Consider the following 25,683-nt stretch of genomic DNA (forward strand, 5'->3'; position numbering starts at 1 on the left):
TAGCCGGAGCCTGGCGCTGTCTGGTCCCTCCCCGGGCGGACCAGCCTCCCCTCTGTTTGTGCCTCGGCGCGTGTCCACAAAATGTGTGTTTGTGTATGTGTGTCATTTGGCCAATCTGTCACAATCACCAGGCTCAGATAAAAATGCAGCAGCTCTTAGGGGGCAAACTTTGGAATGGAATGAAGTGAGGGGGGCATGGAGAGGCCTAATCTCCAGGGAGGGGGCTATAGAGACACTCAACATTCCTCCAGACCTGGAGCAGAGACGCAGAGGGATCAGGAGGTTGTGTGTGTGTGTGTGTGTGTGTGTGTGTGTGTGTGTGTGTGTGTGTGTGTGTGTGTGTGTGTGTGTGTGTGTGTGTGTGTGTGTTTTGGGGCGGGGATGGCAGAGAAGGTAAGAGGGTGGAGGCCAGGATGGGACAGACCACAGCCAGCAGACCATGAAGGGAGGAGAGAGGACGGCAGATCTGTGAGCAGAGGAAGGTGTGAGCGTGTGTTACTGTGGTTCAGAACGTGATCATACAGACAGATATGTGCATGAGCGTATGTGCAGTACACACTTTTGTCATGGCAAACATGTTGTTTTGACTTGTCATTTTTTTAACATTAATGATGTTTCCATTCCATTTAAGGCTTCCAATAAGCCAGTGATACTAAACTTGCTTCGCCTAGAGGCCACTTTTGCAAAATGACAGGAGGCAAGAGGCCAGTTAATAAACAAACATTGATAATTAATTTCTAAATAATTACCCAGGACCTCTTTTGGGGAGTTTGGGAGATCCTACCCTGGAATTTTGTTTTCTGATTTAAAAAAACAAACATCTATTTTAAGCTTCATATGTATTCTGGCACCTTATTTATATATTTAAAGAACAAAAAAAAACATTCCTTGTGTGGATCAATTTTTCATTGTTAATTAGTGATTAAAGTGAATTAAGTGATTTTATTTAAGATATGAAATCACTGATTGAATTAACTGACATAATTTATGTTTCTTGTTCTTTGAGGTTTTCAACCTAACACTCAAACTCTTCTATCATCATTTCGATAAATGAAGGAAATAAGTGGAGTTGTCCTGCGTCTTCTGTTGCTGTCCATGCCGGGTCGAGTTTAGGCAGGCATTGAGGCTGAAACCGTACAGAAACTCCACCATTAAAAAATGCTTGGCAGACTACCCAGCACTCTACTGCGGCCCAGATTCGGCCCCAAGGTTGTAAGTTGAGTATCACTGTAGCTGTCATGTAATGCAGAGCAGGTGGACCAAAACGCAGAAGATGTCAGGCAACAGGAACTTAAAGAGTACACTTCTTTTTACCATGGAAACAGTAACTGAAAATCACATAAAAAAAATCAAGGATCCCACAAGGACTGAACTGAAAACCAAATGCAAATTAATCAGATGAGGGGATGAAGTGCAGGTGAGGAAACAGAGCAGAAAAGCTCAGGTGAGGGGAATAAAGGTGATTAGGCAGAAGAACAGGCAGCTGATTGACTGGAAAAGCTGAGGAACAGGGAAGGACTAACGAGGCTGATACAGGACAGCTGTGTAGTTGGGCAAATGAGGGGAAGGCAGCACAAGAACACGAGGTGAAAAACACTGCGAACTGAAACCCAAAAACCAAGAAAACACATTCAACTTAATAATAAGCTGACCAAGTGAAAACAAAGGCAGACCAACAAATGAAGACAACTTAAATAAGTCTTAAACAGACACTTAGTCAAGTCCTCCAAGACGCACCAAAACACAGCAGACTAAACTGTACGATTGCATGAAACACCTAAAAGAAATGCAGTCACTGTTAAAGTTGTTTGTTACACCTGCGCTTTTACTGATATGACATGTTATGTAAAATGTCTGCCGTGAGAACGGACCATTAGTCAAGAAAAATCACCTTTTTGTGCAGCTGACAGGGTATTCTCATGTTTTTTCTATAGAGAAAGAGACAAAAGAACAGAAATGAAAGGACACCCAATGACAATAAATAAATAAATACATGAATAAATAAAATAAAAAACACAATTTCTTAACCCCAGAAATTGAGATTTCTACCTCAACTCCAATACAACAGAGATGAATCAGATTTTTTTTCAAGTTCTTACAGCATGGCAGACAACTTAAAAAAAATAAAATAAAATAAATGTGCGAGCATCTCTTTCTAGAAACAATGTCTTACTGTTTTCACTGGACCTTTTTTTAACTGCAGAAATAGTCCCTTTAAAACCTGTTAACAGTGGTTTCTGTGGATTATCCAAAGTAACAGTGAAGATGTTTGTCAAAAAAAGGTGTTCATGTTGACAATTTTAATGTAAAAGTTTCAATGATATAAGCACCAGCGATAAAACTCATTATGAGGCAATGGGCCCCTAGGCACAAACATGTAAAAGGCCCCTCTACCTCTCCTACACAGGGACAAGACACAGACTTAATCGTTATTTTTATTTATTAGATAGTTTAGTTGTGTCTCTTTGATGTCATTATGCATCTCTTTGAAATTTTGTCTCTTTGTAGTAATTTTCCATGTTTTGAAGTTGCTTTGCATCTTTTTGTAGTGAATTTGTGCCTCTTTGTTGTCATTTTGTGCGCCTGTACGGTGGTTTTGCCTCTTTTTGTTGTCTGTGAGTGTATTTGTAGCTGTTTTTCTATGTAATCATTTTGTGTCTCTTTGTGATCATTTTGTGTCTCGTCCAGGTTGGTCCATGTCTCTTTGAGTGACATTTGGCAGGTGAAGGCCAGAAGGGCTCAGGACACCTTAGGCCCTTTGGTCTGTGCCCAGTTAGGCAGGTTCAGTTATCCATCCATACTCAAATCCAAAGCAAAAAGAACCAAAGATACCATCGAGTTAAAAGTCCAAAAAGTTAGATTCCTCATCATTTGATTGAAACAACCCTCCACGCAATTAATATTATTGTCCCCACATTTTTTACTGCACAAGTAACACTGCACAAGAATACTGAAATCATACACATAAGACTCATGATTCATGAGGATTTTAATTCTTAGCCTTCATGTGCAACACAGACACAGTCAGCAGAGGGTGCTCTTCACTATATATCGGCTAAAGTAAATTGTTGCGCAAGCCTGCCTCCGGATATCCAATTTATCAACAGTGGGGTAGGTGAGAAATCTGGGTCAAACAAACCAAACACTTGCAGACACATTTAAATTGAATTGTACACAGTGCAAGACTTTGCAGGATTTTTTTCATGTTCTTTTGAAACAAGGCCATCTCAATCACTTGACTGTGTGATTCACACACACACACACACACACACACACACACACACACACACACACACACACACACGTGCTCTCACAAAAAAGCTCACACACACACACACACACACACACACACACACACACACACACACACACACACACACACACACACACACACACACACACGTGCTCTCACAAAAAAGCTCACACACACACACACACACACACACGGAGCATGCTGTGGCAGGCATTCTAAGTGAAGAGTGATCATGCTGGTTTATAATGGGATGCTAATGGGGACTGGCACAGCTTACAAGCATCATACAGCCAGTCAGAGAGAGAGAGAGAGAGAGCTCACACTGATCAACATATATGTCCTACTCCAACACAGATACAGACACAGATCTCCTGACAAACACCTCACATCGGTGCACATCAGTCACATGCAAAGGTGGAGCCTCCATGGAAATAGACAGGCAGAGGGGTGAGGTGGGAGGGACGCATGAGGCAAAACACTGCTTTTCGAGGTGTGTTTTCTCAGTCATTCGTCAAAATTTCATAATGAAAACACTCAACACTGTACCGTACATTTCTGCTGGAATCAGAGCAGAAATGAATCGTCATCAATGGCACCGACTCCATCAGCTGAAACCCAAAGCATACTGATGAGTCTACATGGTCAGCCAGACAGATTCATTTGTAGAGCCGAGTGCAGTCTGCTGGATGCCAAGAGTGATGAGCAGCTCTGCAGGGGGCACTAGATTTCTAATGTAAAGCTTCCTTGAGTGTGCACACACATGCACACACACACCACCCCCTACACACACAGGCATGTTGTAGTACCAAAGACTGGCACACACATCAAAGAAAGCATATGGAGTGCTGTTTCATTGGAGCTCTCCACCAATTTCCTCTTACAGAGGAAGGCTGACGAAAGAGCCAGCCATCTCCTCCACACAGCGCAATCAGACAGCGCATCTCAAATCCACAATTCACCGCACACCGCTTTTTGAGGGGTTGCCATAGAAACTCTGCTGGGTAGAAGCGGGCAGAAAATGAGAGGAGATGAGCGGGGCTATTTCCCCCTCCACCTCCCTCTCTGCCTCCCCGCCACCACATTTTGTCCTCAGAGTGACTGTATTATTTTCTATTCTTTGCCTCTCATACGCGTACACGCTCACATCAAAATTGCACACACATATGGGGGTCACAATCAGGGTTAACAATGGTTATTTGTGTTCCAGAGCCATTCATGCAAATTTATTAAACCCACAAGTCCAAATGATTTCATTTCCTATCTCAGGCTGGAATACACTGCCTTCAATCCTTTTATACATCTAACCAGGTGATGTGAAATGTTTTGAAGTTGCATGAGCACGCACGCTGCGCTTGTGAATCCTACTTAACATAATAATAGTTATCTGACTGGCTTGAAAATTTCCATCATCAACCAAAATCTTCTCCTGCAGAAAACATTATAGATTCCAAGTGCACAATAAGTAAAAATGCCCGGGGCGAAACATCTCATGCTGGCTGTACTGAATCAGCTGGACTACGTTTGTGAAGATCTACTACTATACACAGCATACATCATGTAAATTTAAATACTCGTGTGATATAATGATTGGGTTGACGTGCAGCTGAGCTTGAAGCATAGGTCCTACGCTCTCTCCTCCTCCTCCCCTCTGTGTCCTCACCTCCTTGATTGCCGAGGGGAGGAGGGGAGCGTGCCAGCCTTTCTTTCTCTCTATTCTTTCCTCTCTTCCCTCTCTCCATCCATTTCCCACTCTCTGCCTCCTTTCATTGATGACCAACCTGTCAGCAGCTCCTGTTGTGGCAGGCTGTGAATGTGCTGCATGTGACTGAATGATACAGTGTTTTTCACCACAAAAGCATCTCTGCCCGTCCACTGAGTGCTTTATCAGAGCGGCCCAATGTCTGATCGGTGACAATGTCTAACCCAAATTGAGGAATTTATCTTTAGAGATGAGGGAGAGGGTAGTCTTTACTTTGCATCACTGCGTTCAGTGGTTTCTTTCTGAAACACTTTGCGCCGAGGCACTTGGAGTTACGCAGTGTTCCTTACATCAGAGCTCTAATGAGCCAGTGGCCACATTAGCTCCAGCGCCGATAGAGCCACGCACTAACTCTCTGCCAGGGGGCAGCGTTTTCCAGTCCACTGGACCACCAAGTCTCCTACCACCCTTTCTACCCGAACCCTCCTCCCCCTTTCCTCCCCGCCTTCCAACCTCTATAATAGTGTATGAGACACCCAGAAAAGATTTCCTCTGAGATGTATGGCAGGAGAAGTTCCCTTCAAGCAAGAGAGAAAATGTGTTTCTTCTATGTGGCAGCAAAAAGAGCGGTCAAGACTCTGTCTTGAGATTTATCATCAAACATGGTTTGCAATGGCAGTGTTGAAAAAAATGTTGATATGCCATGAGAAAAGGAAAAATGCCTGTAAAGCTTTCTCTTTTGGCTCAATAATGAATGCTATAGTTACTGCTGACTATTAATCTAACCATGTCTACAGTTATTTTTTATATTAACCCTTTGAAACCAGAGCAAATTGTCTGGATATCCTTCTAAAACACGGGGAGAAGGCAATGAGTAACGAAAGAGGAAATGACCCAAAAGCGAGAAATTAGTAGTTAGTAAAAAGTACAAGAAAATTAATAATTTTAAAGCACAAAAAACAGTAAAAAAAAAAAACAACAAAAAAAACAAAAAAAAACAAAAAGCACCTACATGGAAATGACCTGGAAAAAGTGCATAAAATCATAATTTTTTACATAATTCTAAATGTCTAATTATGATAACTATAAATACAGTTCCCCCCCCCCCCGACATTTTTCCCTAGCTTTTAAAAAATAATTTTCTAAAACTGCTAATTTCTTACAATTTGTGGAACATTTCTTACCAAGTTGCTGATTGTCTTTTTCCCCACTGTTTTTTTAATGGAATTGCACCAGTAGGATCCGGGTTCAAAGGTTGAAATACTTGTGAAAGGTATCTGAAAGCAGCACAAGAAAAGAGATTATAGCTCCAGGCTTCAAAGGGTTAATTAATGTCAATACACACATGAGAGGTCACATTTTCTGCAAATGTAAGTCTCTCTGCATATATGTAGTCACACAGTATTCTGGTGTGTGTTGTTGTCTCCAATGAGATGAAGTTATATTAGTGATTTCTGATTAGGGTCATTCATACCCAGATGAAACATTGATAAATGGAGATACATACAGGTGTGTCAAAGCAGTAAAGGTCAGTTAAGAGCATCACTGCTCAACATTAAGACATTGTATCATTGCAGATAAGAAAAGCATACACCAACAAATATAGAATGACACATTATATATATTTTATAAGTGAAGAAAAACTCAAAACAAAAATGACATCATGGTGGGCTAATTAACCCCAGTTTACCGATCATGTTTCACAAGTCCACCGCAGAACTTACATATGTGGTCTAGTTGGCCTCGTTGGTCTCAGAGATTCTGCCTATAAAACCTGGTACAATGGTTTTTTATGTGCTCTATATATCTGTGATTGGTGTTAACTACTATTTACATAGCACTATCCTCCCGAATACCAAATGCATTTTTGGATTTCTGTTAGACAGTTGTTAGACAGTTGTTTTCAATATAAGAACCCAATTAACCCAACCCAATTATCTCTAATAATTGAATTAGTTTCCAGTAGGATAACATGCTGTTTATTTTTTTTTGTCTGTAAATGACTTTTCATCAAATAAAAAAGACTTATACTGTATTTGTCCATGAATAGTTCATTTAATACATATGGCATGAATATTTCCCTCATTTCTGCATTTTGTCATCTACATCAAAAGTACAAGCCCAGTTCACAAAAGGGAAGAGTTTTGCATATGGAGTTTTGATAAGTTTAAAAGAAAAGAAGATATTGCCTATGCAGATATGACCTTTTCTTTAAATTATTATGTTTTTTGTTGCAAAGTAAATAGCTACAAAACACAAGGCTTAAAGGTGTAGAACAAGTATAATAACTGAATACAATAACTTGGCTTTTCAAACCATTATGAATGTCGCCGATAACAAGAGTTGCCTGTCTTGTTAAAAAAAAATCCCTCTGCGTGCGCACACACAGACACACACACAACTCTCTCTCTCTCTCTCTCTCTCACACACACACACACACACACACACACACACTCACACACACACACACACACACACACACACACACACACACACACACACACACACACACACACTCACACACACACACACACACATTTTGGATTTGTCAGTGTCTCTGCTTTCCCGTCGTCCCTTCAAATAGCAGCTCTCTGAAATGGAATCTGCAGGCCCTCAGGGTTTCTGACAATGTTTCAGACATTCCTAAGTAAAACGAACAGCGGTATAACTTCAGCATTACTACACTTTAAAAGTTAGCTCTATTGAGTGAGTATATTGAGAGAAAGCGGGTCACAGTTTCCACTTTTGCAACTGTTGTCACCCAACTTTCAGATTGCCAGCTGCCTCTCTGAGCAAAATCAAAGTTGAAATACAGCATTTTTGCACTGAGATTGTGGAGAATGGTGATGAAGAGCCTTGGTTTTCATCTACAGTAACATCCTTACATGTGAAATATTCATTCATTCATTCATATAAAAACCATAGTCATCTACAGGTATAAAGGCTCCTATTTGAAAATGCATGGCAGGAGACCCCTTACAGAGTAACTAATTTGCTTTTGCTTCCCAGAAGATGAACCCTATTGACGTTGAGGACCACTCTGACCTTTACTCTGGCACCACCAGCAGGTTTAACTTTTCAATGAGAGCATTCTGTTTTTAGCATTTCGCTCAAAGCATCAATGTGTTGAAGAACAACCTCACAGAGCAGCTTGCATCACTGTGAACTCTTGCCCTCATAAAAAGGGTAAGATAACTGTATTTCGGTCCTGGTACAGTATTTGCTATTGGCCAGCGCTGATCTGTGTTCTGTGTGTTGTGTCCAAGAGAAATTGTTTGAAATGACTCTGAAACTGGGATACTGTCAGAGCCTCAAACAGACAGTCAGCATTAAAGCTGCACCAGGTGAGTCACAATACATCAATGTACTCGGCCTGCACTGTGAAATTTGAATGCGAGAGAGGAAAATGTGCCATCCCAATGAAATTATTAATTATTTTTGCTTTTGGTCAGAAAAGGAAATTAGCTAGGAGAGGAAATCACACTGTTTTTGGAGAAAAAGTAACAGTTTTCATGGTATGTATTGTATTTACTGTGTTGCAGCTATCTACTGAAAAGAGCATGCTAAACCAGCTGGCCACAGCTTTAAATTGTCTCTATTGCACTGCATTGTTGTTTATTATTTTCCTGCCCAGTTCGGCAGATGCACATGAGCTGTATAGCTAACTGGCTGAACAGTACTGCAACAGTAGTTCAGCCTTGGTAGCAAGTAGAGGCATGTCAGACTGTGAGGTCTGCCACAACAACAGATCTGAATTTCTGTCCATACAAAGATTTGAAGTGATTCAGAGTAGTGGACTCCGTGTCGTGTTTAATCTTACAAGTCAAACAGCTGGAGAAAGACAATCCTCTGTGTGGTCTTTGGACGATTCCATCTTTTCCCTCTGTGAGATGTGTGTCCAGAAGTGCAGTTTTATTTGTTATACAATTCATGGAAATGTCTGGGGATGAATGCCCTCCAGAAGCTCATTCATAAGATAAATTGGCCTGAAATTCATTGGTCCTGCAGACAGTCTGTGTCTCCCTTTGTATGTCTCTCTCTCTCCCTGCTGCTTTTATGTTCAAACACGCTCACACAAACTGTCACAAACACACAGTAACATACACGCACATCCCCTCATGCCCTCGTATTCTTCCGTGTTATTTGGGGTTGCAGTACGCTCGGGCTAAAATACGGGAGAAAAAAAAACACCTTTGCATCTGTCTGCATAGCTGAAGTCCAGCCTAGGGGCCTACTAGGCTTCAGTGAAGTGTGCTGTGATTTGACAAGGCCAGTGACAGGAGGCACTGTAAATATCCGGCTGTCATGTGACTCACTTATTGGCCTCAAGGAACCAACGAAAGGTCAATGTTTCCTGATGCCATTGCCAACAACTAAATTAAGTGACTTCATCTCTTGCTCATGCATCTGTCCCATTTTAGGAGATGGATACATTGGAGGTGTTGCATCACACTGCTCATGCACGGCAATGATCATTTATGTTTCCACTGAAACACACACACACTTACATTGGGTATATTATACAAGCTTGTTTGCCCTCTCTAGATGTGGATATACGTACAACAACACACACACACACCAGCAGACATGTAGCACGCAATTACAACCTCTGGGTTTGTCTTCATGTATGTCATATCTAACAGTGACAGCAGCGTATTAACACATCTCCACAGCTTCTCGCATAAAGCAAATTGCGATCTATGTTCTTTATCCCAACGCAGTGCAAAAGGTTAAACAGCGTCATTTCCCTCTGTCAGTAGCTTCATACAAGAAAGAAAATACACTAGAATTCAAAAGGTCAGTTCTTGGTGCAAATGCACCTCTAGTGCAAATGTGTCTGTGTCCAAAAATGGCTCTGGGGTCTTGCATTTATCCTGCATACTTAAATTTGTCCACCTCTAAGTGCAAATGCATTTGCACTTACATGCAAAATATTTCTGCTTTAACAGAATCCACAAAATGCTGTGCACAAGGAGACGAAAAAAGAACTAACAATCCTGTTAAACAAAATAAGTTGCTATTTAAGTGTAAAGAAGCACACAACCTGAAGGATGTTCAAAAATAGAAATATAAGGGGATCTGTTAGAGGAAAAAGCAAAGCAGGAGAAGAGAGCTATAAGTAGTGGGTGTTTTAAAGCAAAGAGAAAATAGATGCTGACAAATGTCCAAAAACTCTGAAACTTGGTAGCCCCCAGTGGAAAAAGCCCCAAATGCAATATCTGTCCATGTGCTAAAACACTCATCACACTGATTAATTCGGCAACTTTAAATCAATTTTCCAGTCTGCCACTGGTCAATGCCCATGGTAAATCCAGTGCTCTCTAAATAAAATGTGGTTTACTTAGTGCAGTTTACTGGGCCATGGGGAGACATGGGAGAAGCAAGTTAGACACAACTCACAGCCAAAGCACATGAAGAAGAACGGAAAGTCATGGTTCTCCTTTAGTGGAGGCTGAAGAGTGATAAATCTAACAAATTTGGTAAGTTTACAGCACTCTTATGTATCAAATTGATAAATACGCAGCAAGCGTCTCTGGAGAGAGACAAGCAGTGCACCAGTGTGGGCCAGAAGTGCACTAATGAACCTTACAACCAAAAAAACACAAAAAATAAGTTAGCCTTTTATGTACACAATCTACTGGTTGTGCCAGACAGAACAGAAAAAGAAAAGTAACGTTTTTAGACCGCCAGCTATAGGTCCTGGCCAATGAGGTGCAAAGGCATTCCTCAAACTTCAGGCAAAGAAGTTCAACGTGACAGCGAGAAACCATATCTGGGTCAGTGCTGGGCATGGCACCCCTTACAAATGTGCTTCAGTTACCACCAACTCTCTGAAGGCGCTAATAATTTCCCTGTAACTGAGTGTGGCTATTGGTGCTGATCTTTGTAAATTGGACTTTCCTTTTTTTGCAATGATTCTAATTTGCATCGAAAGGGTTCAGTATTGTGCCAGATGAATACATATTACCTTATTTAAATACATGCAAATAGGACAGGAGCACCAAGATGCTATTTTCTTGGCATTTTACCCTTTGAGATTGCTCTGAGAATTAGACAGTTTCCTTTTGTCTTACTTGTTCAGGTTTAGCAGCCAAAAAAAAAACCCTGCACATTTGTTTGTCAATTTGCCCCTCACTGTAGTTATAGTGAACAGTTTGAAACTAGATAGCTGTCTCCCATAGGCTGCTGATGGTTGTTGCAATGTTGCATCAATGATATCATAACAACTTTGCTAGTTTCCTGTTTGTCCATTACTGTGCAGGTGCAAATCCAAACATGGAAAGTTTTAAATAATCATTGTCATGAATCTGACAATTTCTTCCTGTTTTTTTCAGCTGGTTTTGTTCAGATTTTACTCTTTCAGCCTCAAAATGCACCAGCAAACAATCTGCTGTAGCCCATTTTGAAAAAAATACACCAGTATATTTAAACACTGCTTGTGTGATGAGTCAACTGGATTCTTTTTTTTCTTACAATGCAATTATAGCAGCCTCATGGCTAAGCATGGATACTGAACAGGCCTCTTAAACACAGGCCGAGGGCTCAAGGGGTCAGGCAGCCCCGGAGGCAAAACCTCATGTATAAAGTGACTGTCATCAGCATTTCCTTTTGTTGGAAAGTCAAAGAACTCATTGAAAAGTAGGGACATGGGATTACCTCATACTAGACCGACTGGAAAATCAATTTGGTCTGACTCTTGCGTGGTTCAAGTCTTACAGAAAAAGCACAGTGTGCTTCCTATAGTAATACTATAAATACATTTTTTAATGTGAAATATGGAGTACCTCAGGGCTCTGTTTGTGGTCTTCTGCAGTTCTCTCTTTATGTCACCTCTTGGCCAAATTATATACATTTCTGGAATTTGTTTACTCTATAAGCTGATGATACTGAGCTGTGTGTGCCTGTAAAGGCAGATGATTGTTCCCAAATCTTTACATCAGAAGCCTGATTACCTACTGTGTTTAGAGGCAAATGTGTGTGTGTGTGTGTGTGTGTGTGTGTGTGTGTGTGTGTGTGTTTCTTACATTCTGTTATGTATCTTGTATTTTGGATACAATTAGAGAGAAATCCTACAAATGTGGCTGTGATGTGGCAGGTAGCTTCTGAAGGTATTTAGATAGTCTCTCTGCATCTCCATAACATGTGAACAGAATGCTGAAATTCAGGGATATAGAATCAGAATTAGCAGTTCCAGTCAGCTAGTCCACTACGTTGGTCAAGACTGAAATTTCGAAACAAATATCAAAAAGATTGCAAAAAATTAATATTGAAAATTGATATCATGTGTCTACAGATATCCAGAGTCCCCAGAGGAAGAATCCTAAAGGGCCACCAGAAGGTCAAAGCTTTTTCACTTACCCTGCGTAATATCTCAACATTTGCTCAATGGAATGCTATGAAATTTTGTACATACATTCATGTTTCCCAAATACCACAGCTTGGTGATTGATTTTGGCGTCAGACAGAGAGGCACAAAGGCACCTTTTGCTGCGATATGATTAACAACATGATATAAGACCCTGAAAAGTCTCGAAAGGGCAGGCAGGAAGGGACATGGATAGGTCCAAGAAACCCTGGACCTTCACCTGGGAGCCCGCTGTTCGCTTCCAGTTTGAGTGAGCCAAACCATGATGTTTTTTCTAAACCTAACTGTGTCCTTTTTGTTGCCTAAACCTAACATGCTTTTGTTGCACAAGGAAAAAAAACGAAAATATGAGGCATCTGACCAACGGTGTAAGTTTATTTTGAAAAAGACTATTTGCATCTAACGAGCAGAAACTGTAGATTTCTTGTTAAAACGAAAGTGTATTTTGAAAGGACACAATGCATGTAATTAACACACCGTCGATACCGTTCACATCATACGTAGACGTGAAAGTCCACTGTCTAAGTGCCAATATTGACAGGTTGGGAGGACAATATGTTGCTCTCAGATGATAACTGTCTTAATTCCTGAAATTTTCCTCTAATGGTCCAACAAGCTTCACATTTCTCATTTCACACGTCTCAACAGTTGGAAGGATTACCGAGAAATCTGGATAAATTGCACCGTAATCATGTCAAAATTTTCTGTCCAATCTCATGGTTGATACTTGCAATTTTTTCAAGTCCTGAAACTTTGATTATACAACAAATTGTTCCAACCAAGCAAACTGATTGGTCCACAAAGCATTTAGAACATGCTCAAATTTGCAAGACAGCACACCTTCCTCATCACTGAAGGTATTTCTCCACATTTTCTTATTCATAGCCATTGAATAAATAATTTGATTATCATACCAATTCAAGCACAAAATAACAGTAACAATGGACATCAACTTCACTACATCACAAAGTGATAACAGTAAATGTTAAATGGACCTGACCAAATGAAAAGTAACATCCAAATCAGTAATGGTGTAAACCATAATCTAACACAAAGATGAAAATAACCAGAATAACCACCGTCTTCTGAACAGACACATCATAAACACTAACAAAAAGTGACATTTGCATGCGTGTATAAAAAAAACAAAAAATAACTGCAAACTAAAAACTACTCAGTCATATTTAAGTATGATGGGAAAGATAGGCTAAGTGATTGGGACAGCAGTGAAAATGTTGTTTTTGAAAAGCTAAATGCCATCACGAAGCAGAATGAATCAGTATATTTCGTTAGATAACAACATGTCATGAATTTTGCTCAAATGACGTTAAAGCACACCCTCTCATGTAATATTGCTTAACTCTATATGCTGATGTTATGTTCTGTAGAGTTTATATGTACAGGACTCACCGCTGTTGTCACAGACTGATGTGGTGCCTTCAGACAGAAAAGAGTAGACTGAGTGTCTGTAATAGACCCATGTAAGCTGCCCTTATTAGTTAGTCTATCTTTGTTCTTACACTATCAGTTTATTTTTAAGACAACTGTCCCCTCCTTTGTTCCTGTGCGGCCTTTCTCTCATTTGCTCATCTACACACCTTCACTGAATCAGCCTTGTTAGTCCTTCCCTGCTCCACAGTTTCTCCGAGTCAATCAGCTCCCTGCCTGTTCTTTTCTCTCCTCTAATTACCTTACTCCCCTCACCTGGATTTCTCTGCCCATTTGTCCACCTGTACTCTATCCCCTCTTCAGACCAGTTTGTGTTAGTTCTCTTGTTTTTTTTTTTCGTGAGCTTGCTTTTACCCTGCACCAGCCTTGAAGAGAGCGTGATCTATTTGAGTTTCTGTTGCCTGCTGTCTCTTGCTTTTTTGGGTCCACCTGCTCCACACCACATGACAGCTATATCAAATCTTTAATTGTCCTTGAAGACAGTGGCCACCTTAGCCTCATGGCAGATGACACAAAGGACAGCTGGTGAGGACAGTTTTAGTGCTCATAAATATAACAGAATCCAGCACTAGTGATCATTTTTTAATTTATCAAGAGATCATATATCATTCTACATCCTCAGGGATATCTCATGCAGTTACCTTTATAATTACCTAAAACCTTAAAATTATATGTCTTTACACTGGAGACATAGTACAGAACTGGTTTTATAAATGTGTGTGAAACTTGATCCTTCCTATATTTTCTTTAAAGAGCTGAATAAATGTAAGAAAAATTCAAATTTCATTGTGTGTCTCTGTCCAGGAAGTTTTCCTGCAGCTGCAAAAAAGATGATTTTGCCTAAAATACTTTTTTAATTTTCATTTCTTAAGGTTTTAATTGGCCAAACAGATCAGTCGATGTTACTTTTTCCACTGAGACTTAATCAACTCGGTATGTTTTAACAGCAACCCTAACATACCCTCATAAAAGTTAAAATAGTGCTGACTGTTGCACCGCTAGATGTGAATTAGTAAGAACAAATGACTTATGAATCATTAATCAAGGACATTATTTATTTATTTCATTGTTAGCTGTTTGCTGATGTTTTACACAAATGACAATTAATTCTGGGGAAGTGATACGGACCTTTTATTTAACATTCTTTGTGTGAAAAGTGGGACAGTTGAGTTTTATCATTTGTATCTTTTTTGTGTGAGTACTTCCATATTATTAAAAATCAACACTTAGCTCATCATAAGCAAGCATGTGATTAAAAAATATAGGTTCTGTGGCTATGACAACACTTCCAGGGGCGTGGCACACCATATTCAACAACTTTGAAGTGAATCATGGTGGCAAGTAAAATAACAGTGTTCTGAGGTGAATGAAAGTCATAAAAATTACTAAAATGATGGATAATTTGTATTTGTTTTATCTTTTGTTATGGGATGTAATAGTGAATCCAATTATTTTGAAAATCACATTCTTAATAATCTTTCTTTTGTGAAATTCAGTTAAAATATTTATTCAAAAACAAAATACCTCAGTTTGACTCAGTTTGACAATCGTATACTGTTAGAGTGTGTCTCAGGCCAATTGGAACAGCCAATTACGCTCCCTTTATATGTGACCCTAATAAAGTTAGCTAGCTACTTAGATATTTCTTAACACCTAATCGGTGATGCACATTTTTCATACATTGCCTTAAAAAAAACAAACACAGGCACAAAGAAAAAAAAGTAAGTTGGAAGGTAAACCTTGAATACCGGGCCATTTGCAGAGGCAGAGAGTCATGAAAATGATCTCAGCATGACCATGGACTGGATCATGTGACTTGTTTGCGACGAGTGGTTCAGTGAGACATGTTTTTAAGGTGAATGGCCTAAATAAAGACAGGGAGACATTCACCAGCACTGGCTGGACTGAGGTGTTGACCGAGCAGACACCCCCGAGGATGAAACAAGAAGCCAATGAGCAAATGCCAAAACTGCAGTTCCTTTAATGGCCACCTGAGGCTGGTCAATCCTTATAGACCCCAATGTTAAAATGCCCAACTTTACAACAAAAATAAACATGTTTACAGCCTGGTACAAAAACAGTTTTGGTCTGCATAGCTAATTTCAATATCCATGACAACTGTGCAGGGGATACATTTTTATACAACTCACCTATTTACATTTTTATTGGGGCCAAAAGTTATGCAAATTTAAGGGTGGGCTGCTTGAGTGACAGGCTGTCTGTGAGACGTCTCTGCAGTCTATGATTCAGATCCATCCTCTCGTACAAGTACTGTCACATCTGACTCCAAAAAATTAAGATGGCATGACCAAAATACCAAACTCGAAAAAAATTGGCAATCCACACACCACTGGGTGACATCTCAGTAGCGACATTCATTATTTATACAGTCTATGGTGTGGACTAACCAACTAGTTTCAAGGAGTTAAGAAGTAGTTTTAACCTATTTCTCATCATTAACTCGCTTTTGGGTATTCTCACCTTTACTGATAGGATAGCTGTAGACTGCCGTGGGTTCGAATCTGACCCTCAGACTGTACAGAGTGCATACTCTACCAGGTGAGCTAGATGGTGCCTCTCTTCCCACACTCTTATAGTTAATATCTCCTAACAAAAACACTGGATATGTTATCAGATGATGTGGATGAGTCAAAAGAAGAAAACAGTCTTTTGACAGTGTTTGGAACATATCTATCAAATAACGCTGATGACAAGTAAATAAAAATGTTTGATTCACATCAGATCATGGAACTAGATTGTAATCATAGAAAAGGGCTCAAACCTGCAATAATCGATGGGTCGTTTCAAGTCACTTATCCAATGAAAATCCCAAACCCATGGGAGAAGCTGCACTCCTATACAAGGATGTCCCGCTCTTCTCTGTTTCATATCAACCTCAGCAAAATCCCTGACAAAATAAGCCGCTTGAAGAGTCCTCTTTAGGCTGCAGCAACTTGTACTAACTAGGTATCTACCAATGTATTTATAACTGCAAATACTGAAGCTCAGAAGAACATGTACTTAAACACATGATGGCTGCAACATGCAAAGTTGAGCAGTGCTACCAACCTTTGGGACAAAAACTCACCGAGGCAGGTAATTCATGTCCTGGGCATGCGTTTGACATTTTTATGAACAGATGTAAGATGACAACAACAAGCTAAATAAATGTGGGTATGATTAGGTTGCTTGGCTTATCTCTGAAGGCTTTAACTATCTTAGGATGCGTGTACAGGCTTTGTTTTCACTAAGGTCGTATTTACCTGTGGGCTCCAGCTGATTCCAGCTTATCTCAGGCTAACAGTGTTAGCGCTGACCGGGCTGATGGAGTTAGTGATTATAACCATTTTTTCCCTCTTCAATTAGCAATTACTGAAGCTCGCCAAGATGTTGAGGGGGTTGAAGAAGTGGTTTGGGATGGATTAAAGCTGACGTCAATGGCAAATGCAAATTTGCTTCTCCAAGCTTTATGTTAAAGCTCTGAATTGGGAGCTTAGCTGGGGAATTTTGTCCACATGCTCTAACCCATTCTTGTCAGTGCTGGAAGGATTGCGTGGTCTCACTGATGGGTTGGACGACCAGCTCCCTCAGCTTTGAAGCTGATAAACCTTTTAAAACCATGACAAATATTCTCCTGCAATTTTGCCAGAGGAAAGGCAAAGAAATGAAATAGGTAGCAGGCGCAGGAATATGAAATTTGCTTCATGCACCTCAAACTCCCGGCCACAAGTTTTTCTTGTAAAGGCTGAAGCGCTTACTCGTGCACAGCTTTGAGCTTATTGTCTCTCCTGGAGCCATCTTCCAGATTTTAAAGCACATTAACCTAAAAGTCCTGCGTCAATATGGCAGACGCTAATAGCCAATAATGTCACTGCATGAAGACATGTTGTGGAACGGCGATCAGGAGGCATTTAACTGCACAACCTGCGTGTCAGTGGCGGACGTGGCTGCATGGCACAAGTTCGGCGGCAAGGGTGACACATCCAGTCAGTTTCCATAGTGATGTGGCTGAATGGAGAGGATTAGCAGGGGCAGTGTGGTGAGAAAGGATTGCAGGCTTCTGTCAAAGCTTGCATTTAAAGAGCTCCATGTCTTGGCTCCCTCCCTATTTGGTGATGCTGATGTTGGACCCCTTCGTCTCCCTTCACTCCACACACTTTTCCCTGACGCAGACATGTTTTATGTGCACTGAAACGGCTGTCTCGTTTTCTGTGGTGACTGCTCAGGTGTGCAATATCTGATGAGCCAGTTGTCCAGAGTAACATATAACTTCAGTGCTGCCAAATCTAAAATAAAAACCTGCAAAACTAACTTTTAAATTATAACCAAGATATTCTGAAATGTATTTCATAAAAGTGTTGCATGACACACATCTTTTCTGCACTACAACATGCAGACTGATTTCTCAATGCAAGCGTAAAACCTCCACATTATAGCGTATGGATTACTTTGCCTTTAAATCTGCACAATGTGAAGTTAAATGTAAAATTATTGCTAGTGTATTGACGGTATTTTTTTAAATGTAATCCTTATCACTGTAGCTATAACCCTTATGTGTGTTTTATCTCAGTTTCACTTCAGTTAACATTCAGTAATATTACAGTAAATCAATTTCCCCCCATATCATCTGCAATCTAATTTTCATTTATTTGTAATGGAATTGTTTTAATCCTTTTATTTTCTATCTATAAACTGTAACTCTGCTTGTAAAAAGGACAAGGCACCAAGCAAAGAATTATGGGAGCTGAAATGCAACTCTTAATTACAGAAAGAGCAGTTTAACAAGAATGCAATTAAATTCTGGAGTGTGCTTCTAGTTATTATCCAGTGCTGTACCTTTGATACACTGACATTTACTTAGTCACATTGCTGAAGCGTTTTATGAGCATTAGTTGAGGTAGAGATCGAAAAAACTACGCAGTTTGTCTCAAATATCTATGTAATTTCAAGTAGGCATGGTGTATAGAACACTTCAGTTTTCATAATTCAGAGGAACCAGCCATTATTCCTTTAAAATTAGCAAACACAGTAACCATCAACATCTAAGTCCGAGCTTTGAATCCACACAAGTGCATCACTGAAAGCACCTCAGCTGGGTATAATTTATTCTAGATAAGGAAATATAAAAAGAAAGTAACATCAGACAAAAGGGGCTGCAGTAGCAGCGCTCAGGTTCAGTGCCAGTGCTGAGGCTGACCTTGGTGGAGATGGGCTTTCTTTGCAGAAATTCAAAGGTTTTAGACATTTGATTGAAGTGATCCTCAGTTTAATAAACTGTGGAAGATTGTTGTCTACTTCTCTCCACCATTGAACTTATGTGCTTACTGGAGACAAACCTAACATACACAGACACCAAAATGTGTTTTGTTACTTATTTTGCCCGAAATGATTTGGGGAGGGAAGGCATCAGGGTGGATGTCAACAGTAAATATTCAGTATACAAATAATACAGCATAAAAATGACATAAATTAAAACACTAGAAGCATTTATGTACTGCATAGACGTAACTGTTAGAGGGTAAATTTGGAAAAAGGGGAGAATATGAACAAATCTTACATCATAAATTTCAATCCAATTTACCTTTAACTGAGAAATTAGGCAACAAGATATACAGCCACTTATTTTTAGAAAACTGATGACATTTAAAAAAAATTAAATGGCAGACATGATAAGATTCATCTCACTGTGCATGACACAAATCTCTAACAAATTATTCATTTAGTATGTTATCACCCTATCAAATAGGTGTTTTTAGTGGTTATCAGCATTATAGATAAAGGTTAGAAGACTCCTGCTACACCAACTAGCATGTTAAGACAACACAGTGGTTAACACGTGATTATGTTTAGGCACAAAAACCACTTATTGTTATGGTTAGGAAAAGATCATGCTTTAGCCTAAAACATCCACATTTGGTGGCACAAAAGCAGCTGAAAAGTGTCACTAGAAAATGTGTGTTTGGGGAAGCAAATGCCACTAGAAAAATACAGCAACAACTTGCTACGACAACATTCACATCTGGGGGCAAAAATGCTGCTAACAACATCTCAGTTTGTTGCTGGAAAAAAAACCCACACATTTGGGGCTCAAAAACCTGAAATGCAGCTACAGCTTGCTAAAAAAAAAAAAAAAAAACATGTTTAGGGGCAGAAACACTTCTGGAAACCCTTCAATGTGACACTAAAAAGCACCAGATTTCGAGACAGAAACGCTGCTGGAAAAGCCTTGATGTGTTGTTGAAAAATACCCATGTTTGGGGGCACAAATGCTAAAGGAATTGCCTCAATGTCTTTCTGCAGCTTGCCAGCCATCTCGATGCCTCGACCAACAAACAGCAACGTTGGTTGTTGGTTTAGAACAGTGGCCTAAAGCTTGGCAGGCGTCTTGCCTGTATGTCATGCCATCCATCGTCCACTCCATCCCTCCATCTCCTCCATCTCCCAATGACGAGATTCAAATCAAATACATGTAAAAAAAACAGTCATTGAGTGGCTGATAATGGCATTTTAAACATGCCAGTCGGTGTAGCAGGAGCCCTCTAACCTGTATCTATGACGCCAATAACCACCACTAACGCCTATATTAGAAGTTGAAAACAATTGAAAAAGGTGAATAAATTCTGTGGTGAAATTTCTAAATATAAATTTTATGTTATTGGACCCAATTAATTTAATCAAATATAATTTGTTAGTGAATGTACCTGCAATTAATGAAAATTTTAGTACACTTCTTTGTATATCTTAAATTCCGACGTCTCTGTACATATATATTGTATACATTTCAAATATTTATGAATTTCTATATATTTCTTTAAATTTTAAGGTTCAGTCCATTTTTACATTGTTTACAGTAAAGAAATATTGAGTAAAAGTATCAGCCAAGTATCATTAATATTTCAGCTTTTTATCTGTATAAAATGTAAAAAAAAAATTGTGTGTGTGTGCGTGTTGTAAAGTCTTTGCACATACAAACATTAAAAATTTAGACTTTTTGTGTGTGACTATGCTGCACACATTTTTTCTAAGAGGACGGCTTTACAGAATGTAATTGTATTAAATTATTTGCTCATTTTGAGAATCAATCAAAACAGATTATCTCTGTTAATGAGTTTATCAGAGATGGAACCAGTGTGTCCAATCTGCCACATAAACATTTTTATATTGCTAATGTTTCTTTTTTATATCAGTGGTTTAAACTAGATGTAACAGTGGTTTACTGCTAGAATACAGCCAGATGTATGGATCAAGGATAACTCATTTCAAAGTCCCTTTTCATCTTAGACATGTATTTGTATGTTTGCATGTATTTCTGCGAAGCCTAGATGTGCTTTTTAACCCTCAGAAGCCTAATCTGCACCATTAATGGACTTTTTGTAGAAGTTAATTAACCATTTTCAGTGATAGCAGCACAGCAATCCCAGTAGAGAGCCATATAAGGAGGGAGAGACGGAGACCGATTATGCTGTTGCCTAGCAACACATGTACAAAATTTGAAGCGATTTAGTGCCCCCATACTGGTTATCATGGAGGTCATATGTTTACTAAATCCACACCGTGTGCTGGCTGTCACACAGGGCTGTCAACAGATCGACACAAGTACCTGTCCCCATCCTGCTTGGTGCATGTTGATGTGTTGATGCCAAACATGTTAAACCTGCAACTAGGCTGTCTCTGAAATCATGGCTGTCTAATACCGTGGATTTGTGCAAACGGCATTTCTTTTTGAATGACTGGCAAATGCTACATCAGAATCCCAACGGAGGAAGAAGAAGAGAAAAAAAAGCAAGTCTTTTGCAGCCGTGGGATTTAACTTCTTTGCATAGTTGATCCCTTCAGGAAGGTAACATCAGAAAGAAAGAAAACACCAAGGAGAGAAACAGAGCATGCTCCACAAATTTGGTAGATGATTCACTCACTCTTCCTGAAATATCATTGGCCAGCCCACCTCACTGATTCCTGCATCCCACAATACTTCACTACGCATGTAAATAATATCTGGCGAAAGCTGTTTGTTATTTTAAAAAAAAAAAAAAAAACAGAGAAAAACCCAAAACTGTCCTCTCAGCTTGTTTTGCTTGTTTGTAAATTGTGTGTATGTGAAAGAGAGAGAGTGAAAAAGAAAAGGAGGCATACAAAGAGACAGAGAGAGAGACGTAGGGAGGGAGGAAGAGAGAGGCAAGACAGAGCTGCTGAGGCACTCACTTCACAGCAATTTAGGTCATGCTAAACAAATACTATACTAAAGAAGCACAGACAAATAGGAGCATCTAGCCTTGAAGTGATTTCAGAATATATGGCGGCTGTGGGGATCACAATGCCGCAGCTTCATCAAAAGAAGATGTGTACATCCACTATATGCCGTCTCAGGTGTCTCTGCACAGCATGTGCAGGTGTGAGATAAATTTCATCAATCATCCCTGGGAGGGCAGTCCAAATTACATTTAAGCTTTACAGAGAAATACTGAGCGAGCAGTTATTCAGTTATGCATTACTTCCCTTGGTGAAAAAGAATACACGTATGCCAATCCCTCTATCATCAATGCACAACCACAGCCGTGTTATACACTCTCTCACAAGTCAGGAAAATGTACAGCAGCAATCACGGTTCGAGGCTGATGAAAACACAGAGCAGAGAGCAACAGAAAGGAGGCTGCACACTCAGGCTCCTGACAGTGTAACTCATTGTGGGATTACCTAATAAGACATATTTATATTTTAAATACCTTGTTGAAGGCTGCCTTACTGTCAAAACAAGGGGTTTGTAAAAATTTACTGTTGGTTTATTTTTTGTTGTTTGTTACTTTCATGCTGTAGATTTTGATTTTGTCATAGTTTTCAGCAACCAAAAAGGGGATTGAAGAAACATGTATTACCTCTGCTATTATATCATTTGATTCACCTTATCTGTATCCATTGTATGCACAAATGGTTACATTATGTTAAGGAGAAATCATCATCCTCACTGTAGATTGTCAGCCGTCACCAGCATGTTTACAATAAAAAAAGTAGAATGGGATGTGTACACAATTTCAGCAGAAGGAGAAAAACAAGTCTGCGACAATATGAATAAAATATGTGAATTGCTTATGATTAGCATACTAATGACTAATCATCATGCTAATCAGTTCATTTTGTGGCCTCAAATTGCAGACTGGTGGTGTTGAGAAATATGAAAATGCATTCTGGAAAGGGAGAGATGCTCAGAGAATTATTGTGCAGAGATTACCGAGCAGTTACAGCGATGATTTTAAAGGTAGGTTATTTTTAAAAAAAAAAAAGAAAAAAAAGTGGAGAGAGCAAGGGAGAAAATGGAGGGCGGATTCATACAGTGGCCTGTCACACTGCTGGACCCACACACAAGGGAGGTTTTTTTTGTAAACTGACATAAAAGGTTTTTTGTGTGTGTTTTTAAAATTATTATTTTAAATTGATTTGATCCTATGTTTCAGAAAAAAACTAATTTAAAAACATTTGAGGGAATTAATTATAATTAATAATAATGTATTTCTTACCTTACTTTATCTTTTATTTGATTATTTTTATTCATATAGACATGGAATCAGCATTAAATTCTATATTTAGGAGAGTTTTATTTTAATTTCTCTACATATTTTGGTAATAATTCATTATTTGAAGACAGGCATAGATTGCAGGGGAGACGCTACCCTAAATATTTAGAACATGTGCATATTAAATTCATTACCAAACACACATTTTGGTAATACTACATTATTTAAAGAGAAAGGCGTTTTTTAAAGAATTTAAGATTTTACAGTGTAAATGAATGCAGAAAATGTACAAATCGGTGCATAAAAATTAACCAGAATGCAGGAAATTCAGTGTTTGATGTTTAAAATTTTCTGGTAAAGAACCTCCCCACCACATGGCCCCTTTAAATATAAAAAGAAAATCTACGCCCCTGTTTGAAGAAATATCTGATGTTTTGAAGTGTACAGTCAGATTTTAATACAGTAATAATACAATAATAATAAATGTCCATAAAAACCTAAATAAATGTAAATAATTTTATCATTTACTTTCTCTTTTTCCCCTGTTTTTAAAGTTTCTACTTTTTAACTAATGGATTAATGAGCACACTGAAAAGTGTCTTGATCAAGACACTTTTCATTTTTTTTTCATCTTTCCATCACAGTTTTGGTTGTTCTTGTACTATTTTGTGTATATTTTTTAAACGAAAAACAAATAAACTAAACTCAGCTCAACTAAGGAACCAATAGGGAATCCTCATTGGTAAGTTCAGCACCATTGCTGCCTCCTTCTGCAAGATCCCCCAAACATTAAGATGATTTTACAGCCAATGGGCCACTAAAGAGGGGCAGCACCAAGACTCAATCTCAGTCACATACTCGAAAAGCCATTACAAGACGGGACAAGTAATCCCAGCCTAATGGAGCACATACAGCATTCACAAGGAGCCAAATAGTACAAGCTTCCGACTGAAATTAAGAGACTGGTGGGGGCTGCTGCTGCTGAAAAGGGGCAGTGAGCTGAATCAAAGGAAAGCTGCGGGGTTAGGAGGTCAGCTGGCTGCGTCCATGTCACCAGCCCATTGGACATGCCTGTGTGCTCCATCAGCAGGTGTATAAATATGTGTCATGTTTCACACCACGTGTCCGCAGGGACAGCAACCCAGATGGGATTTTAAATGCTGCATTTCATGTGGTATCGTTTAGTAGGTTAGTTCACCCCTCATTGGTTTGCCATCTGGTGCCCTCTCAGCCTGTGATGGGAACATTCACACTGGAGTCTAAATGCTCCTGATCTCCCTGCCAGAGCATTTCCAGAAGTTTGCACCACAGTCAGTGCACACTCCCTCGACCTTAACTCAGTGACTTAAAAAAAAAAAAGTACATCTACGTGTTCAGATTTTAAGCGGGGAGGTACGTGATGGCGCACGTGTTTGAAAACAAAAGCATTTAAACGTAAAAGCGCAGACATGCAGACAGTGACATCACAACTCACGTAAGAAAAACAGCTGATCTGATGAAAAAAAGCTTAAAAGTAAATCAAACAAGTGGGCCTATGTATGTATACATGCGTAAATCACTTACCGATGCACTTGAACTGACGAACTGCTCCTTTAAGAAATGTTTACTTCTTGTATTTCACTTTCCGGACGATTTCTGCAGGAAAAAAAGATAAGGAAATAAAAATCCGCGCTTGGATCCACTCCGCTGATTTGCTGAATATTTCTCGCTCATCTTTAAACATTTTCACTTTTACTTTCGTTCATTTTCTTATTAAAAAAAGTATGATCTCACAGTCCATTTTCCTCATATCATCCCCTCATTTGTGCAAGACGTTGGGTTTTGGACGATTACAGGCAGAGTTAGACAACCAGCCAATGTTCCCTCCCTTTATTGACGGGCTCCCTTTATCACAATTTGCCAGATTTGCAGACAGCCGCTGACTGGCCCTCACCTTCCAGATAGACGCTGTTTGGGACCTGATAAAGCTGCTTTATATTACCCCCCATATATTTCCATTTTGCACCTCGACCATACATTTCATTACTAGAGGGGAGGGGGTGCTCTTTTGGGGATGGAGGGGGGGCATGGGTGCACAGATAATTGCATTTTGAACAGTTGAATGCTTAGAGCGTTTAGGGGAAACAACCAAATTCAAAAAAATTTTAAAAGCCCCTAAAGTGACCAATATTTTTTTGGAATTATCTTAGTTTTTAGTCAGTTTGTGCATTGCAAAACTTGTCTATTTATGGGCAATCTTGGCCAAAAAATGTGAATATCTCTTTATTGGTGTTTATTGCAATTAAGGAGAAAGAGGAATTTGAAATATTAAAAAAGAATCGCTGCAAGTGCGCTGTCGGTGCAGCCTATAGATGAGGAAGAGGAGGAGGAGGAAGGAGGGAGGGGGGCGACTTTGAGATGACATTGA

General features: G+C 39.4%; 1 long non-coding RNA gene across 1 annotated transcript; it reads right to left on the bottom strand.

The window, feature by feature from the left end:
* Positions 1 to 3,804: 3,804 nt before the first annotated feature.
* Positions 3,805 to 25,493, bottom strand: LOC148188698 (uncharacterized). The gene is made up of 3 exons (XR_015777458.1): positions 24,840 to 25,493; positions 6,137 to 6,229; positions 3,805 to 3,861 (listed from the first exon to the last, which is right to left on the bottom strand). It is a non-coding gene; the product is annotated as an uncharacterized LOC148188698 (long non-coding RNA).
* Between the last annotated feature and the right edge of the window lie 190 nt (positions 25,494 to 25,683).

The sequence above is a fragment of the Plectropomus leopardus genome, chromosome 9, assembly GCF_026936395.1.
Source record: "Plectropomus leopardus strain MGB_pleo_1.0 chromosome 9, ASM2693639v1, whole genome shotgun sequence".
NCBI lineage: Eukaryota > Metazoa > Chordata > Actinopteri > Perciformes > Serranidae > Plectropomus > Plectropomus leopardus.